The 16,539-nt window shown below is 51.8% G+C and overlaps 1 protein-coding gene across 2 annotated transcripts in view; it reads right to left on the reverse strand.

Moving 5' to 3' along the window:
* Positions 1-5,501: 5,501 nt before the first annotated feature.
* DNAJC5G (DnaJ heat shock protein family (Hsp40) member C5 gamma) overlaps positions 5,502-16,539 on the reverse strand; it is a 50,592-nt gene continuing 39,554 nt past the window's right edge. For both annotated transcript variants that reach the window (XM_040347999.1, XM_040348000.1), the window contains exon 6: positions 5,502-7,104. The gene's annotated coding sequence lies outside the window, so the exon portion shown is untranslated. The remainder of the gene's footprint in view (positions 7,105-16,539) is intronic.

Raw genomic sequence — 16,539 nt, forward strand, 5'->3', positions numbered from 1 at the left:
TTTTTATTTATTTGAAGCTTGTCGCTTACTTTTTTTTATTTTTGTATCATTTTCTTTTTTTTTTCTTAATCTTTACTTTTTTATTTTATTAATTTAATTATTATTTCATATTATTTATTTATTTTTTTATCATTTATTTTTTTCACTTAACTTTTTTGCTATCACACAGGAGAAAACGATTTCCTGTGTGATAGCAATTGGAGGTGACATGTTCTCTTTATTGACCCTGTCACCTCCAAAACAGGAGTCCTAGCATTGTGCTAGAACTCCTGTCACAGCTGAGATGGGAAGAACATTGCCGCAATCACTTGCGAGCGAGCGGATTCCCCCATAACTTACCGCCCTCAACTGTATGTTCCGGGCGTCGGGGGACTCCATGCCACTGCCGCCCCTTGGAGCCCTGCCGCCCCAAGGCCTGGCCTCAGTGGCCTTGTGAGAAATCCGGGCCTGGTTGCGTGACTGATCATCGGTCAAATAGAGAAGGGGCAACCAAGTGGCTTCCCTATGGTGTCCTTGAAGAAGGGCAATGCAATTGGCCATCAGTTAGGTGAGGTTGCGGCTAGGGTTGTCCCGATACCACTTTTTTAGGACCGAGTACAAGTACCGATACTTTTTTTCAAGTAGTCGCCGATACCGAATACCGATACTTTTTTTAAATGTGTCCCCAAATGCAGCCATGTCCCCCCACATATGCAGCCATGTCCCCCACATATGCAGCCATGTCCCTCTAGCCATGTCCCTCACATAAGCAGCAATGTCCCTCTAGCCATGTCCCTCACATATGCAGCCATGTCCCTCACATATGCAGCCATGTCCCTCTAGCCATGTCCCTCACATAAGCAGCAATGTCCCTCTAGCCATGTCCCTCACATATGCAGCCATGTCCCTCTAGCCATGTCCCTCACATATGCAGCCATGTCCCTCACATATGCAGCCATGTCCCTCTAGCCATGTCCCTCACATATGCAGCCATGTCCCTCTAGCCATGTCCCTCACATATGCAGCCATGTCCCTCTAGCCATGTCCCTCAAATATGCAGCCATGTCCCTCTAGCCATGTCCCTCACATATGCAGCCATGTCCCTCTAGCCATGTCCCTCACATATGCAGCCATGTCCCTCTAGCCATGTCCCTCACATATGCAGCCATGTCCCTCTAGCCATGTCCCTCACATATGCAGCCATGTCCCTCTAGCCATGTCCCTCAAATATGCAGCCATGTCCCTCTAGCCATGTCCCTCACATATGCAGCCATGTCCCTCACATATGCAGCCATGTCCCTCCAGCCATTTCCCCCATACCTTTGCCGCCGAAAGCCGCCGCCGCATGGAGAAAATCACAGCATTCATTTGAATAGCTGTTTTGCCCGCGCGTATAGACACTCCCCCTTGCTCTGGATTGGACAGATCACGATCACCAATCCAATCCCGAGCAAGGGGGAGTGTCTTTACGCGCGGGAACACTACAGCTATTCAAATGAAAGCTGTGATGTTCCCGCACGCCGTTAAACCCATGTGGCGGCTTTCGATGTGGCGGCGCGATGCGGGGGGGGAAGTATTCTATTTAGGTATCGGGGGTATTTGCGCGAGTACAAGTACTCCCGCAAATACTCGGTATCGGTCCCGATACCAATAATGGTATCGGTATCGGGACAACCCTAGTTCCGGCTATCTAGTGACTTCCCCAGTAGGGTGACCACATTTCCAAACTACCATTCAGGGACACCCTCCCTTCCCAAAAATCAGCTTGTGCTGTAACGAATCACAGCACAGTGATTGGACACAAGAGGTGGGATTTATGATTTCTCCAATCACAAGCAGGGGGCGGGGATTGTGCTCCTCCAGGCATACCCGGGCCAGGACAAGTAATGTCAGTGTGTAAAGCGGTGATGTGGCGGCCTTTTTTGGGGACATCAGATTGGCCCTGGGGGTGTGGCTGTGTCAGTTTCATTCCGGGACACTGTATTGTCCTGGAATAAAGGTGCCCGGGACAGACCTGCAAAATGTGGGACTGTCCCGGGCAATCCGGGACACATGGTCACCCTATTCCCTCAGTGGTGTCTAATGGAAAGTTAGTTCAAATGACCACCAGTTGTGTAGGGAGGGGGCTACCAGGAGGATTCCCCCATGGTGTCTGATGGAGAGGTAGTGTGACTGAATCTCAGTCAAATAGGGAAGGGCTAACAGGTGGCTTCCTTATGGTGTCCACATAGGCATGCGCACAGGGTGTGCCCAGGCACACCCTAATCACCCTGTGCAGCATAGATTCCCCTTACTGCCCGAGCCACCGCCCTTCCCTCCGCACCGCTGCTAACTACCCTCCTCTCCGGGATGTTTTAGAATGAATGGGGGAAGGGGTCGGTAAATATGTAATTTACTGACCCCTTCCTTTTATGAATAAACATAGTGAGCGATGGGTAGTGTGTGTTTGAGCTTTGGGGTGCACACCCTAATGCAATAGGCTGCGCACACCTATGGGTGTACAATGAGAGGGACAAAGCATTTGGCAATCAGTCAGGTGGGGTTGGGACTACCAGGTGGCTTTCCTATGGTGCCTAATGAAGAAGTAGTGCACATGACCATCCGTTGGGTGGGGTTGGGGCTACCAGAGGGCTTTGCTATGGCCTCTGATACAAGGGTTAGTGTGACTGGCCATCATTTGGGTGTGGAGGGAGCTACTACATGACTCCCCCACGGTGTCTGATGGAGGTGTGACTGGCCATCAGCCAAATAGCAAAGGAGCTACCAAGTGGCTTCCCTATGGTGTCCAATGAAAGGAGTAGTGAGATTGGCCATCAGTTAGCTGAGGTTGGGGCTACACGGTGCATTCGCAATGGTGTCTAATGGAGGGGTAGTGCTATTGACCATCAGTTGTGTGAGGTTGGGGTTACCTGGTGGCTTCTCTATGGTGTTTGATATAGGGGTTGGGTGGCTGGTCATCAGGAAGGGAGGGGGCTTCCTTATGGTGTCTGGCCATCAGTTAGATAGGGAGGTGGCATCTGATGGGATGAGTAGTATAATTGATCATCATTCGGGTGCGGAGGGGGCTACTACATGACGATATGTAGTCCTTACTAGTGTTGAGCGGAATACGCCATATTCGATTTCGCCATATATCACGAATATATAGCCGAATATTCGTGAAATATTCGCTAAAATCGAATATTCGTGATATTTTATAAAAAAAAAAAATTTTGCGAAATTTCGCTAATGCGAAATTGATTGCGAAATTTTGACAACTGTGGTAGGAGAACTCTGATTGGCTCTGATGCAAAAGAAGGGCGGAGAAAGTATTCGCGAATATTCGGAAATCGAATATTGGTGATATTTTATCGAAATTTCGCTAATGCGAATGCGAAATTGATTGCGAGATTTTGAAAACTGTGGTAGGAGAACTCTGATTGGCTCTGATGCAAAAGAAGGGCGGAGAAAGTATTCGCGAATATTCGGAAATCGAATATTCGCGATTGCGAATATTCGGCAACATAAAAGGATCGCCTCAGCTTAGCTACTCGGCCCAGGGTCTCTCTCTAATCATACCAGCAATGCTTTTAGACGTCGATAGGATGTGATCTGTTTTAAAAATAAATTTGAAAAAATACGAATATTCGGAATAGCGAATATTGGCCGCGAAATTCAAGTTATTCGCGAATATTCGAATATGCCATATTCGTAACGAATATTCGCATTGCGAATATTCGTGAGCAACACTAGTCCTTACCTAGGTTGACAGTGCTGCTTCTCCATAGGTAGGGTGAGAGTTGTCAACCTAGCACTAAGCTACAGAACGCCTCCCTCCTATGTTATGGAGAATAGGAGGAGCCTAGCCTTGTCCTAGAGTGACAACACTGCTCTTCCATAGAGTATGGTAAGCACTGGACTACAGAACGTGTTATACAGAAGGGGAGGTTCCTAGTCTTGTCCTAGAGTGACAACACTGCTCTTCCATAGAGTATGGTAAGCACTGGACTACAGAACGCGTTATACAGAAGGGGAGGTTCCTAGTCTTGTCCTAGGGTGGCAATGCTGCTTCTCCGTAGCACCGGACTTCAGAACCCCTCCACCTCCTATGTCATGGAAAAGATGAGCACCCTAGTCTTGCCCTAGGGCGGCAATGCTGCCCCTCCATTGTACTGGACTACAGAGCCCCTCTCTCCTATGTTATGGAAAATTACATTTCTAAAGGAAAAACAGTCATTTAAAACTACTCGCGGCTATAATGAATTGTCGGGTCCCGGCAATACAGATAAAACTCATTGAAAAAAACGACATGGGGTTCCCCCCAGTCCATTACCAGGTCCTTTGGGAAACCCCTAACCAAAAATGTAAAAAAAAAAATTGTGTGGGGGTCCCCCCCAAAATCCATACCAATTCATACACAGTACGCTACAGAACCCCTTCCCTCTATGTTATGGAGAAGTGTAGGACCTTAGTTCTGTCCTAGGGTGACAACACCGCTCCTCTATAGACACAGTACCGTGAGTGCGGTCACCCTAGAACTGAGCTAGGGTGACGTGTTATTGAGTACCCTCCTGTCCTAGGGTGACAACATCGCTCCTTCATAGACACAGCGCAGTGGGCGTTGTCACCCTAGGACAGGAAGTGTGTTGTGAATGTCAACCTTTGACCACTAGGTGGGGCTGTTTATAAGGTCGACATTGACAACACACTTCCTGTCCTAGGGTGACAACACCGCTCCTCTATAGACACAGTACGGTGAGTGCGGTCACCCTAGAACTGAGCTAGGGTGACGTGTTATTGAGTACCCTCCTGTCTTAGGGTGACAACATCGCTCCTTCATAGACACAGCGCAGTGGGCGTCGTCACCCTAGGACAGGAAGTGTGTTGTGAATGTCAACCTTTGACCACTAGGTGGGGCTGTTTATAAGGTCGACATTGACAACACACTTCCTGTCCTAGGGTGACAACATCGCTCCTTCATAGACACAACGCAGTGGGCGTCGTCACCCTAGGACAGGAAGTATGTTGTGAATGTCAACCTTTGACCACTAGGTGGGGCTGTTTATAAGGTCGACATTCACAACACACTTCCTGTCCTAGGGTGACAACATCGCTCCTTCATAGACACAGCGCAGTGGGCGTCGTCACCCTAGGACAGGAAGTGTGTTGTTAAAGTCAACCTTTGACCACTAGGTGGGGCTGTTTATAAGGTCGACATTCACAACACACTTCCTGTCCTAGGGTGACAACATCGCTCCTTCATAGACACAGCGCAGTGGGCGTCGTCACCCTAGGACAGGAAGTGTGTTGTGAATGTCGACCTTTGACCACTAGGTGGGGCTGTTTATAAGGTCGACATTCACAACACACTTCCTGTCCTAGGGTGACAACATCGCTCCTTCATAGACACAGCGCAGTGGGCGTTGTCACCCTAGGACAGGAAGTGTGTTGTAAATGCCCCACCTAGTGGTCATACTACCAGCACCACCCTTACCCAGAACATCCGTCCCCTCTCACGGTCTGTATGAAGACAAGGAGTCGAGTTTTGTGTGGGTGATTTTATTAAAGCTCCAGGACACTCAGGAGGTAGTAATCTCCTTTCCACCCAGAGCTCTCAGACACCATTGTATGGTGGTAAACACGCCAGTCCACAGCGCCCCCCCCCCCTTCCTACGTTGGCACTACGCGTGCTGGTGAGAAAACCGGTACATTTGGCAAAAACCGGTACAAACTTTAGCATTCAGGTGTCCAGAAAAAAAAAAGTAAGAGTAAAAAAAGCTAAAATGAGGTACGGTCTGTGCGCACAGGATGCAGAAATACATGTGGGGGGTGCGACTTTTGGAGAGGACAATAATCCAGACCACACCACAGGTCCATCAAACATCGGCCAACAGACTCTCTTGACGTGTGCACGCCGCACAGTTTACACGTGACTCGGGCACAAGGATATACAAATCACAGGAAGTGTGGGGACTGACTATAAATTATCACCGAAGCTTCACCCAACAGTAGAAAGAATTGAAATGATACTATACAGTGAATATTCTCCAACAAGAACCGTGAGGCCACAATAAAAAAAAAACTGCTCAGATTCCATTATAAATTTACAGGCCTGGTGGGCTAGAGGGACAGGCGCCTTGGGCGCTTCATCTAGAATTGGAAGGATGGGGGGGGGGGGGGGGGGTTGGTGTAAAAAGGACAGGACCTGCCGTGGTACATTTTGGGTGCTAAATAGCCTTGTCCTGTCCATGAATGAAAGTTTTTGGTTGGCCGTTGGGTATGGCCTCAAAGCTTGTCTGTTAATTGGTCAGAGTAAGAAGTCAGTGCAGAGTGGTGTTAATGGAGCCCGCGTTCGTGAGAAGGGAATTCGACGAGCGCCGTCCAGATGTTTCCGAAAGTGCAATCATCTACCCCGGAGCACCAGGCCGGCCAAAGGACAGCAGTCATTGGCATTGAGCTTTGAAGGGTCGAATACAAACATTGAGGAGGTTGCTTCCAGTATGGCTGAGAATCGATTCAGTCTGATCGGGGATAAGAAAAAAAAAAAAAAAATTAAAAACGAGTCTTTGGAGCAGGAACTTCTACACAGTGAGATTGTCTGGCCATAGTCTCTGGGTTTAGCCTCCTAGTTCGGTACATTAGCCCTATTTTAACCAACAGACAGAAAAAGAGCAAGACAAGCCCGGGGGCCAACCGGTTCATAACTATTTATACCAGACTTTTACGGGACGGAAAAAGGGTTTCTAGAGGCAACTATTGTGAGGGTTTAATTCCAGGATCCCGTTTTAATGTTCTCTGCTCTGCAGGGGGGCAAGGATGGTCAAAGATAGTCTTTAATTAAGAAAGTATAGAGTTGGGTCTCCTTTGCTTCTTGTTGCCAGTGTAGAAGAAGCTCCTCAAGCCTCATGGTGAGGACCAAGAGACTGAACAAGCGCAATACGAGGCAGATTTAGTTGCCCCTTCTGCCGTAAGGTCCAAAAAAGATGATGGAGAAGGATTTGAAGATCAGTGGAAGGTGCCATGAGCTCTTCGGAACAAATGTTTTCTCCTTCTCCTCAAGAGCTCTAAATCCGGGTCTTCAAAAATGGCGAGAAATGGATCCCGTCCAATACAGCTGCTATCCAGGTCGTTGCGGGATCCAAGGACCTTGGAGTAGAGAGAGACTAAGGTGAAGAAACACTTGGCAACAGAAGGGTAGGAATGGTGAGCAGGACAGACAACGGAAAGAGGGCTCATCAATGTCAGGAGGAGATGGGAACAGGGCAGACAACGGGAAGAAGGTTCATCAATGTCAGGAGGAGATGGGAACAGGACAGACAGACAACGGGAAGAAGGTTCATCAATGTCAGGAGGAGATGGATACAGGGCAGACAACGGGAAGAAGGTTCATCAATGTCAGGAGGAGATGGGAACAGGACAGACAGACAACGGGAAGAAGGTTCATCAATGTCAGGAGAAAATGGATACAGGGCAGACAACGGGAAGAAGGTTCATCAATGTCAGGAGGAGATGGGAACAGGACAGACAGACAACGGGAAGAAGGTTCATCAATGTCAGGAGAAAATGGATACAGGGCAGACAACGGGAAGAAGGTTCATCAATGTCAGGAGGAGATGGGAACAGGACAGACAGACAACGGGAAGAAGGTTCATTAATGTCAGGAGGAGATGGGAACAGGACAGACAGACAATGGGAAGAAGGTTCATCAATGTTAGGAGGAGATGGGAACAGGACAGACAGACAACTGTAATGCAGCTTATCTCAATGTACTTGAAACAGAAAAAGGACAAATGGAACAAGTAAATAAGGGTTATTACAGTACACGGGAGAGGGACAGATGGACACTGGGATGGGGAAATGAGAACTAGAAAGGTGGACAATGAAAAATAGGTTTGAACGAGAGGCGGACACGGGGAAGGAGAGACGGACACGGGGAAGGATAGACGAGAGGCGGAGTCAGGGAAGGAGAGACGAACACGGGGAAGGAGAGACGAGAGACGAACACGGGGAAGGAGATACGAGAGACGGGGAAGGAGATACGAGAGACGGACACGGGGAAGGAGATACGAGAGACGGACACGGGGAAGGAGATACGAGAGACGGACACGGGGAAGGAGATACGAGAGACGGACACGGGGAAGGAGATACGAGAGACGGACACGGGGAAGGAGATACGAGAGACGGACACGGGGAAGGAGATACGAGAGACGGACACGGGGAAGGAGATACGAGAGACGGACACGGGGAAGGAGATACGAGAGACGGACACGGGGAAGGAGAGACGAGAGACGGACACGGGGAAGGAGAGACGAGAGACGAAAACGGGTAAGGAGAGACGAGAGACGGACACGGGGAAGGAGAGACGGACACGGGGAAGGAGAGACGGACACGGGGAAGGAGAGACGGACACGGGGAAGGAGAGACGGACACTGGGAAGGAGAGACGGACACTGGGAAGGAGAGAGGAGAGACGGACACTGGGAAGGAGAGAGGAGAGACGGACACTGGGAAGGAGAGAGGAGAGACGGACACGGGGAAGGAGAGAGGAGAGACGGACACGGGGAAGGAGAGACGGACACGGGGAAGGAGAGACGGACACTGGGAGACGGACACGGGGAAGGAGAGACGGACACTGGGAAGGAGAGACGGACACTGGGAAGGAGAGACGGACACTGGGAAGGAGAGACGGACACTGGGAAGGAGAGACGGACACTGGGAAGGAGAGACGGACACGGGGAAGGAGAGACGAGAGACGGGGAAGGAGAGACGAGAGACGGACACGGGGAAGGAGAGACGAGAGACGGACACGGGGAAGGAGAGACGAGAGACGGACACGGGGAAGGAGAGACGAGAGACGGACACTGGGAAGGAGAGACGAGAGACAGACACGGGGAAGGAGAGACGAGAGACGGACACGGGGAAGGAGAGACGGACACTGGGAAGGAGAGACGGACACTGGGAAGGAGAGACGGACACTGGGAAGGAGAGACGGACACTGGGAAGGAGAGACGGACACTGGGAAGGAGAGACGAGAGACAGACACGGGGAAGGAGAGACGAGAGACGGACACGGGGAAGGAGAGACGAGAGACGGACACGGGGAAGGAGAGACGGACACTGGGAAGGAGAGACGGACACTGGGAAGGAGAGACGGACACTGGGAAGGAGAGACGGACACTGGGAAGGAGAGACGGACACTGGGAAGGAGAGACGGACACTGGGAAGGAGAGACGGACACTGGGAAGGAGAGACGAGAGACAGACACGGGGAAGGAGAGACGAGAGACGGACACGGGGAAGGAGAGACGGACACTGGGAAGGAGAGACGGACACTGGGAAGGAGAGACGGACACTGGGAAGGAGAGACGAGAGACAGACACGGGGAAGGAGAGACGAGAGACGGACACGGGGAAGGAGAGACGGACACTGGGAAGGAGAGACGGACACTGGGAAGGAGAGACGGACACTGGGAAGGAGAGACGGACACTGGGAAGGAGAGACGGACACTGGGAAGGAGAGACGAGAGACAGACACGGGGAAGGAGAGACGAGAGACGGACACGGGGAAGGAGAGACGAGAGACGGACACGGGGAAGGAGAGACGGACACTGGGAAGGAGAGACGGACACTGGGAAGGAGAGACGGACACTGGGAAGGAGAGACGGACACTGGGAAGGAGAGACGGACACTGGGAAGGAGAGACGGACACTGGGAAGGAGAGACGGACACTGGGAAGGAGAGACGAGAGACAGACACGGGGAAGGAGAGACGAGAGACGGACACGGGGAAGGAGAGACGGACACTGGGAAGGAGAGACGGACACTGGGAAGGAGAGACGGACACTGGGAAGGAGAGACGAGAGACAGACACGGGGAAGGAGAGACGAGAGACGGACACGGGGAAGGAGAGACGAGAGACGGACACGGGGAAGGAGAGACGGACACTGGGAAGGAGAGACGGACACTGGGAAGGAGAGACGGACACTGGGAAGGAGAGACGGACACTGGGAAGGAGAGACGGACACTGGGAAGGAGAGACGGACACTGGGAAGGAGAGACGGACACTGGGAAGGAGAGACGGACACTGGGAAGGAGAGACGGACACTGGGAAGGAGAGACGGACACTGGGAAGGAGAGACGGACACTGGGAAGGAGAGACGGACACTGGGAAGGAGAGACGGACACTGGGAAGGAGAGACGGACACGGGGAAGGAGAGACGGACACGGGGAAGGAGAGACGGACACGGGGAAGGAGAGACGGACACGGGGAAGGAGAGACGGACACGGGGAAGGAGAGACGGACACGGGGAAGGAGAGACGGACACGGGGAAGGAGAGACGGACACGGGGAAGGAGAGACGGACACGGGGAAGGAGAGACGGACACGGGGAAGGAGAGATGGACACTGGGAAGGAGAGATGAGAGGACAGCTGCAAGTAGGTTTATCTGTGTAAAGGGGAACACAGGATTTTTGTACTCGTGTAAAATCCTTTTCTCTGTAGTTTCTGGACGGACACAGTAGCATATTCTTGATAGTAGGGTATTAGCCTTCTATTAGGAGAGGACTGGGCAGAAACATGTTAAAGTGTTAAAACAACATTTAACTGTACAGTGCCGACCAGGGGGCGGTCCATCTGGGTTCAATCCCTCTCCCTGCATCTAGCAACTCAGTTCATCAAAAAGCAGTACAAACATAAAAACAAGGAAGGGTGGGTGCTGTGTCCATCCATGAACTACAGAGAAAAGGATTTTACGGTGAGTACAAAAATCCAATTTTCTCTTGTGACCATGGACGGACACAGCAGCATATTCTTCACAGTAGGGACGTCCCCAAGCAGTGTCAAAAAAACGAGGGGTGGGAACAGCAATCAAACAAACTTCACCCCAAACACAACCAGAGTTCCTCAACGGAGGAGTTACAACCGTAAACAGTCGCCTGCAAAACCTTGTGGCCGAAGCAAGCATCCGAAGACGCACAAAATTTAGTGAAGATGTAAAAGTACGACCAGGTTGCCTTACACACCTGGGAAACAGACGCTTGATGTCGGAAAGCCCAAGAGGCACCGATCGCCCTGGTCGAAGGGTATAAGCCTGAATCACACTAAGTCTGATCCACCTAGAGATGGTGGCCGACGAGACCGCCAGACCCTTCTTAAAACCCCCCACCGAAACAAACAGACCTCCGGAACGGAGCAGTAGCAGAGCTCGGACAACGTCCAAGGAATGTAACGCAGCCTCCTTTGGGTGCGACTGTCGAGGACACAAGGACAGAAGTACAATGCCCTCATTGAGATGGAAAGACGAAACGACCTTAGGAAAAACAAAGGCTACGGGTGCAGCACAGCCTTATCCTTGTGGAGGATCAGATAAGGAGCCTTGCAAGACAAGGCCGCCAGCTCAGAAACCCGTCTGACCGACGTAATAGCCACCAAAAAGGCAACTTTCTGAGAGAGCGTCAATAAGGGAATCTCTCTGTTTTAAAACGGCAGTTCCAGAAGTACTGAGAGAACCAGATTCAAGTCCCACGGCGGAAGCGGTGGACGGACCGGAAGGGGCACATGTCGAACCCCTTGTACAAATGTACTCACCAGTGAGTGAGCCGCCAAAGGTCGTTGAAAGAAGACAGCCAAGGCTGAAATCTGCCCCTTAATAGTACTTAAAGTGGTTGTAAACCCACTTTTTGTACTTTTACCTACAGGTAAGCCTATAACAAGGCTTACCTGTAGGTAAGGAGAATATCTCCTAAACCTGCACGGTTTAGGAGATATTCCCCTCGCAATGTGCCGCTGCACATGCGCAGGGGGGGGATCTACGGCGAAAGGACCGGCAGCCGCCGGACTTAGCCGATTTTTAAATCTCCCGCGCGCACGTGCGGGAGTGACGTCATCGCCGCTCCAGCCAATCACAGCACTGGAGCGGCGATACCCGGAAGACACGCCGAGGCAAGATGAAATCTCGCTCGGCGTGAACCAGGTAAGTGCTACGCACCTCATTCCGAGGTAAGTATTTCATAATGAGCTAATATGCGGTGCATATTAGCTCATTATGACTTTTCCCTTACAGGAGGAAAAAAAAAAAAAAAAAATTTCATGCGGGTTTACAACCGCTTTAAGGCAAGCTTTTGGTCCACTCCACTCTGCAAAAACAGCAGGATCCTGAAAACCCGAATATGCACGTGGACGCCACTGCATCTCCTCACACATGGAGACGTAAAAATCTTCCGAGGACGATTTCCGTGCCCTCAGCATGATAGAAATCACCAAATTCGACAGGCCTCGGTCCCTCAACACCTGGGGCCGGATTCAAAAAGAAGATACGACGGCGTATCTCTGAGTCTGGCCGTCGTATCTATGCTCCTGATTCATATAATCAGGTTACGCATAGATGTCCCTAAGATCCGACAGGTGTAAGTGACTTACACCTGTCGGATCTTAGGCTGCAATTCCAGGCCGGCCGCTAGCTGGCGCTTCCATATCTTTTACGCGTCGAATATGCAAACGAGCATTTACGCCGATTCAGAAACGAACGAACGACCGACCGGCGCTTTTTTTTACGTCGTTTGCGTTCGTCTTTTTCCGGCGGAAAGTTACCCCTATAGCAGGGGTAAGTGCGGCGTATCCTATGTTAAGTATGGCCGTCGTTCCCTCGCCGAGTTTTGAATTTTTTACGTCGTTTGCGTATACGGCCGGACGTAATTTACGTTAACGTCGAAACCAATGACGTCCTTGCGACGTCATTTGGAGCAATGCATACTGGGAAAGTTTTCGGACGGCGCATGCGCTGTTGGATCGGTGTGGGAACGCGCCTGATTTAAATAGTACACGCCACCTAGCCTTGGAATTTAAATTCCGCCGGGGGATTTACGATACGCCGCCGCAACTATAGAGGCAAGTGCTTTCTGAATAAAGCACTTGTCTCAAAAAATTGCGGCGGCGTAACAAAATCAGATAGGTTAGCGGATCTTTAGAGCCGCGTAACCTATCTGAATCTAGCCCCTGGCTTTCAATAGCCATGCCGTTAAAGCCAGCGACTGTAAAGCAGGATGAAGTATGGGACCTTGTGACAGAAGGTTTTCCCGCATCGCTAGTCGCCAAGAAGCACCCGCCACCAGACGCATGGGCTGGCGTACCAGGGACGCAGCGGCCAATCTGGAGCAATTAGGATCATCGGAATCCCCTCGGTCTGCACCCTGCGAAGTAGATGAGGGAGAAGCTTTAGTGGGGGGGAAGGCATAAAGTAGCCAATACTGCCCCCATGTAGCCACCAATGTGTCTGCCCAGGGGTCTTTTTACCTGGCTACAAACCTCAACACCTTTCCGATTGAGTCGAGAATCCAAGAGATCCACGTCTGGCATGCCCCATCTTTGGCAAATTAGTTGAAACACATCTGGGTGTAGCGACCACTCTCCCTAGTCCAGCATCTGGCGACTTAGGTAGTTTTCCACGCCCGGAATGTATACGGCCGATAGAACCGGCACGCTCCGCTCTGCCCACCGCAGGATGTGAGCGACCTCCAAAGCTGCAGCCGAGCCTCTCGTTCCCCCTTGATACCGTGGCATTGTCCGACTGGATGCCCCTGTAGCCTCTGTGACCATGTGAAGAGGCATTGCCTGATCGCCCGAAGCTCCAGCACATTGATTGGCAGACGGGATTCTTCCTGCGTCCAGTGACCTTGTGTCGACCGAACACCCCAAACTCCCCCCCAACCGGTCAGGCGGGCGTCCGTCGTGATCACGTCCAGTGAAAGGGAAGGAACGACTTTCCGGACCGAAGGGCAATCCAGAGACAACAGAGATTTGTCCCATTTGGACAAGATCTCCCTCTGCAAGACTCGAGTGTGGAATTGAGCATACGGTACTGCCTCGAAGGAGGCTACCATGAGACCCAGGACTCGCATGCAAAAGCGCAGTGACCATCTGCGGAAGCCAGCAGCTTCACCGCCGCCTGAAGAGTTTGCATTTTGTCCACACGTTTCCAAGGAGTCTAGAACCAAGCCCAGGTATTCCAGGCGCCGAGTCGGCACCAACATCGACTTCTGGAAGTTCAGCACCCAACCAAATTCTTGAAGGGTCTGACTGGCAATCGCCACATCCCCCTCTAATTCTGAGGCAGCTCTCAGAAGGTGGTCCAGATAGCCCACGATAGCGATTCCTCGCGGTCTCAGCAAGGCCAAAATCGGGGCGAACACCTTGGTGAAAACTCTTGGTGCTGAAACCAGGCCGAAAGGAAGAGCCACAAATTGGTAGTGATCGTCCCCGACCGCAAAGTGCAGAAACCTCTGATGCCTGACAAATATGGAGACATGCAAGTACGCGTCCTTGATGTCCAAGGACGCCAGAAAATCCCCCAGATGGATTGCCGCGACTACAGTGCGCACTGATTCCATCGTGAACTTTTGAACCTTCATAAAACAGTTGAGGGCCTTGAGATCCAGGATTGGTCGGACCCCCTCCTTCTTTGGGACTACAAACAGATTTGAAAAAAAACTCTGAAACCTTTCCTGCAATGCCACAGGTATGATCACCCCGCGCCAGCAGATCCTGCACAGCCCCGTACAGGGCATCCCAACGAGTCGGGGGAAGCTGAAGGTTGGAGGGAAAAAATCTGTTTGGAGGGCAAGAGAGAAACTCCATCTTGTACCCTGAGGAAACTACTTTGCAAACCCACCGGTCGGAGAGCAGTGAAGTCCACCGCTTCGCAAATTTGCGAAGGCGACCCCCCACCCAAGTGTCGGGCGGGGGCAAGACCTTTATGCGGTCGCAGATTTGTTTGCGGGCTTGTCAGGCTCAGCAGACGCCTTATCGGCCTGGGAGCGCTGGTGAGCGGAGAAGGAGGGCCCATGTCTACTCTTACCTCCCGTGGTATCCTTGATAATGTCATATAGCGAGGCTCCAAAAAGCCTCTCACCCTTAAAAGGTAAATCCAGCAAGGCCTTCTTAGAAGTTTGATCCGCGGACCAACATATTAGCCAGATCAGATGGCGCAGTACCACCGCAGAGACCGAGGCCCTGGACAGCAAGGGAATCGTATCCAATGCCGATGCGCAAACAAACTTAAGGCCCTGTACCAACTGCTCGGCCAGTTCCACACAGGCCGGGGGAGCCTAATGCTCTTTCAACTCGTGATGCAACATTTTTGCCCATTCAGTAAGTGTCTGTGAAACCAAGGCCACAGCAGGACGGACTGCTGACCCCACCACCGTGAACAGGGAGCGGGTCACTGCATCAGCCATCATATTCGGAGGGTCCTTGAAAGCAGGAGCCCCCTACACCGGAAGCGTGGTCACCTTGTTTAACCTGAACACAAGGGGGTCCACTGTCGGGGGGAGAAGTCCATTTCTTAAGAAAATTCTCCTCAAAAGGGTAACGGACCGCTATATATTTGGGGACCGAAAAGACCCTCTGCGGTCGTTCCCATTCCTTGTATAAAAGTTTATCAAGATAAGGTACACAAGGAAACACCTTTTCAGTGCAGGTCGGCTTAGGGATACCGAAGGGGACCGACATCTCTGTAGAAGCGTCCGCCTTATCCTCCAATTTAAGAATATCCCGCACCGCAGTGATAAGTGCTCCAACAAGTGCCCTATCATGCGCCGACCCGGACACGGAGTCATCCTCACTGTCCGAACGGTCGTGGTCCGCATCCTCTGACACGTCAGAACGAGGGACGGGAGCCGCAGCTGGGCCCGAATCTAAAACAGAGTTGTCCGTGGAAGATGCTGGGGGGAGGGGGCGTTTTTTACCCCCCTTTCGCCCACACACCACTTCCACCCTGGCAACAAAAGCCTCCAGGACTGCCGACATAGCGTCCACAGATACAGCAGGTACAGGGGCACCAGTTGCTAACACAGGTATGTCTGGGGAAGAAGCATCAGCTCCCGACACCATGCTGACCCACGCGTCTGACACCCCTAGGGACGTAAGGCAATATACACAGCCCATCCTCCTAGCTGCTAAAAATGCAGAGGGCCCCCCCAGAGCACTCACCACCCAAGCCAGGCACTGCACAGCTGCCGTCCGCACTATCCTGCATAAGGTGCTCTCCCCGCACAGCCGCACGTGTTACTCTCTTCCTGCAGTGTGTCTAAGGCTGTTCGCGCCGTACAGAGATCGATACCACCGCTAGAAGCCAAAAACCCACAAGAAAATGCCCGCTGATCGGCCGCCCTGTAAAAAGAGCGCACGGGCTACAAGAAAATGGCCGCCGAGGGAACCAGCAATAAAGCGACCGACACCGCCAAAATGACGGTCGGACACACGAGGAAAAAACATAAGGCAAACAAAATACAGGCAGCGAACACCCGGGGGCCCCCGGAGGCCTCCCCCACGCATGGCATCCAGATAGCACCCCTAGGACAGCGGACAACAGCGCACCCCCCGCCAGAGAATAGACACCCCCCCCCATGCGGAACCCCGGTCATACACAGCCAGCCCAACTCAAAGAGCATAGGGAGGAGGGAAGGAAAAGAGAGAAGAAAGGAAGGGTGGAAACCCCCTAGTCGACCTCCCTGGGAATGTCCAGCTGTTCCATCCTGCCGAAGTAGGGGGAACTGCTACTTTATCCGTCCTGTGCGGACTGCTGGAAGAA

The sequence above is a fragment of the Rana temporaria genome, chromosome 4 (assembly GCF_905171775.1).
Source record: "Rana temporaria chromosome 4, aRanTem1.1, whole genome shotgun sequence".
Lineage (NCBI taxonomy): Eukaryota > Metazoa > Chordata > Amphibia > Anura > Ranidae > Rana > Rana temporaria.